Source organism: Diabrotica virgifera, chromosome 6 (genome assembly GCF_917563875.1).
Source record: "Diabrotica virgifera virgifera chromosome 6, PGI_DIABVI_V3a".
NCBI lineage: Eukaryota > Metazoa > Arthropoda > Insecta > Coleoptera > Chrysomelidae > Diabrotica > Diabrotica virgifera.
In genome coordinates, this window is record NC_065448.1 from 84334497 (window position 1) to 84338521 (window position 4025).

The 4025-nt window shown below is 32.8% G+C and overlaps 1 long non-coding RNA gene across 1 annotated transcript; it reads right to left on the reverse strand.

Annotated features, from left to right (window-relative positions):
* Positions 1 to 265: 265 nt before the first annotated feature.
* On the reverse strand, positions 266 to 3055 carry LOC126886532 (uncharacterized). The gene is made up of 3 exons (XR_007698665.1): positions 2423 to 3055; positions 2101 to 2362; positions 266 to 1708 (listed from the first exon to the last, which is right to left on the reverse strand). It is a non-coding gene; the product is annotated as an uncharacterized LOC126886532 (long non-coding RNA).
* Positions 3056 to 4025: the final 970 nt, after the last annotated feature.

Sequence of the window (4025 nt, forward strand, 5' to 3'; positions counted from 1 at the left end):
TGAAGCGCCATCTACGGAAATATTCAGTTGCGTTGTTAACAACCCTGGCAAAGGATAAGACAGAATGGAGGCAGACAGTTGACGCCCTATGCTCCGCATGGAGTGAAGAGGAATAAGTAATTAAGTAAGTACTGGCGTCTACGCAGGATCTTCCGGATCTGAATCCTTGTGAGAAATCTAAAAAACGAAGTACTGATGTCTTGTCAAGAGCTAATGAGAAAACTAATAAGAGGACTTTTCTATAGAGGAAAAAAATAATAATACATTCGAATTATAAATTATATTTTGAGAATTTCAATTTTACAATACCAATTTTATTTTTTACAGATATATTCCCTACAAGCATTTCAAATTCATCCTTAAAATAAAGTTTAATAGGTACATAAAATGAACTTATAAATTTCTGTTTTGAAAGGGTTGTAGATACCTACTATATACCTACTCAGATCTATACCTACTCAGCATCATATTGAGAAATCACAGAATCGTAAATATACAGTAATGAGCACTCACACTAATAACCGGCAAAATAACGCAAAAGATGGAAAACATATTAACTTGTGAGATAAAAAGAGATGAAACTGGTAGAAGTGGAACTTATCGTTATAAACGAATAAATTAACATAACCTTGGATAAGAGTTTTAACCTCCATTTTTCACTTTGAGTGATATTGGGCTAGTTTCTGGGTCCGTGTATTTTCATACACCACCACACAAACCCGCCGACACCAATGTAGTTTAGAAATAGCTATCTCTAAACTACAGTGGAACCAGCGGGCTTGTGGGACATGGTATGAAGGTACACAGACCTAGAAACTACCCCAATATCACTCACAGTGAAAAATAGAGTTAGCAGGTTAACACTCTTAGCCGACGATAACATTACATAGTTTCCCACCTTTAGATCTCTGTGACAGGAGTATTTTATAAAATTCTCCTGGCACAGTGACAGTTCTCATACTCATCTGATACGTCTAAAGGTGGGAAACTATGTAATGCAATGTTAATTTATATGTTTATATCAATAATTTCTCTCAGTTTCATCTCTTTTTACTTCAGAATGCATCCCATGTTTCCCATCTTTGGCGTTATATCCCATATTTTGCCAGTTATTAGCATGCTCATCACTGCATATTGGACTTTTTACACATAGTATCTTAGAATCCCTTAGAAGTAAATAATAAATCATGTACCTAGTTTTATTTTCATCAATAAATTCATGAAAGTATGACTGATGTTGAAAATTCATTTGACATACTGGCAAATAATTGTAATTCCTTCAGAGGAGGTGTCCCTAGAAAGAATAACATATGTTTTATATTAAAATATATTAAATTCATATTGATTAGCAGAATAAATAGAGTTTTTAGGTTTAATTCTCCTCATTCACATAATTTAATACCAGATAATGTCGCCCTACTTCCATATGCTAATGACCTAGTTTTTTATATAACAGCCTAAACCCCATTTTGGACTCCATTCACATTAACCAATATTATCAGATATTCATGAATTGTGTCACCACAATCTTCTTTAACAACATACTATTCTTTCATAGATCTGGTCGTTATCACAATATAATCCCATATATACCAAAAATTCATGCTCGAGTGAGAAATTGGAAAGCCAAGCAAAGGATAGGAAAGAGTGGAAGCTGATTCTGGAACAGGCCAAGACCCACCATGGGCTGTAGAGCCAATGCTGATACCTAAAAATGAACTCAAATATTTAGTGGTCTTTTTGTCCCGCAATCTTAACTAGAATAAGCATATTGAAAATATAATTGGAAAAACTATTAAAGGCATGGCTGTGCTGCCTAGTAAGGCCCATATAGATTTTTGAAGCATCTTTATGAAACCAGCACGTAAACAATTATTATAGATTTAAAAATTAGACTCACTATGGATAGAGTAGTAAGATGATACAACGAATGCAGAGGTAACCGTCTATATTTGTTATCAATGGTTTCTAGGAACATGGTTCTTCAAAACAGATGTCAATGATTTTTAGAGTTTAGATAAAGACGGTTATGTACCAAATTCATGAAAAAAATTTACACTTTCTCAGAATCATCCAACGATTTGAAACATATACTCATACCTTCAATTATATATGTCATAGATTCCCTTAAGGCACTTTGCCACTGGTTGTAACTTCTTAATAGATGTGCCTACAGAATTACAAAATTATCATTCCAAGACATATTTCGTTTATTTTATTTTGCGTTGTTTTGCAACCCGCTTTTCAGTATTTCTGCAAAGGCCTGCTCCTCAAGATGCATATTTAAAAGTTAATGTAACAACACTGAGGACTGTTCATAGAAAGTTTATCACATTGAACAATTTCTTTTCATTCTGCAAACCTAAAACGACAGCACGTCAAAAATGATGTCAATGATATTAAATAGAATTTACGTTCTTACCGATTTTCATCCATGGGGCTGTGCCATGGGCAACAGGAAGAAACTCAAATTTTTATGGTGCCTGGAATTTTGCCACATAAATAAACACACACATTGCCTTTGGGTTAAATTCATCATAATCCCAATTCAAAATCACCAACCTTCTTAGAAAACTGGAGAAATACCACAGTAATGCACATTAAATTCGAAGTAAACCAACTTAACAATTGCAAAATATGAGAAAACAATAATAAATAACTCTAAATAAACAACTGTTTGTTTATAAGGTTATGTTTGGAATAAACATACATAAATAAACCAGATCTACTCACTGTTGCCAAATGTCACCAATTTAGATAGTTACTTGTGATTAATTGTTTGAATACATTCAATCAATAATCAGAAAATATTATTTTTCAAATTTTATACAAGTGTGTACGTAAAGGATTTTACCATTTATGAATTTAATTTTCAGCTTTTTGAAAAAAATCGATAATCATAATTATTTTATTATAATTTTGGAATATTCTTTATCGGAATATTTTAAATCTTGCAACAGCAACATTTTCCTCCTAGTCTACTGCGCAGTCTGCTAGGAGTTTCTGCAAGCGCAGGAACCGCATAAAAACTAGAGTGAACTAACTGTTTCGAATAGCAAAAAAACTGTGTCACAACCATGTTGACTGGCTTGAAGTTAGCCATGTCATGTCTAGCACGCAGCCCCTTGCTACGCTGTTACACAGCTATATATATTAAACAATATATATATATATATATATATATATATATATATATATATATTGATACATGTATCTATATATATATATATATATATATATATATATATATATATATATATATATATATATATATATATATATATATATATATATATAGACGGATCTAAGAAGATCCCAAGATTCATCACAGACACCACTTCCAACATCCTATCATCAACTTCAAGCTCCACTAATGTAACACTCTACCGCAGAAGCCAGGCATTAAACAGACAGGTGAGGGCACGATTACTTAATTTCCATATATCTAAGGTTCACACTGATATCAAGTTTATTATTTCTCAAATCAATAATGTCACTGATTTCTTGGATAATAACCTTCCTGAGCAATTGTTGGATACTTTTGAGTCATCTTTGCATAGAAAATTCAATTTTGTTTACCAAAAATCCATGGTACACCTTCGTAAGAAGCTTGACAACTTAGACACCCCTGAATTTAAGAAAATTCGATTCAACCCTAAGTGGATTAAGAATCTTTCTAATATTGAGGTTCTTCAGGACATTCTTAAGTTGTTGTCTCTGGGTCCTAAATTTGGCCTACATCTAACTTTCAAAGATTATTCTGTTAGTAAAATATTGGCCGATGTTGAGAATATTTTGTCTCATGCAGACAAATCTGACCTTCTATCTCTTAGGTCTTCTTCCAACAATATTCTGTTGAATTTTACTTATCGCCCTAGACAACCCATATCGGAGTTAGATAAGATCTACAGGGAGACGGTATCGTTTTTAAAAAACCCACCCTAATCTTCTCGTTCTCACTAGTGACAAAGGCAATGTCACTGTACTCATGGATAGAGATCAATATCTCAGTCTTAGTCAATCTT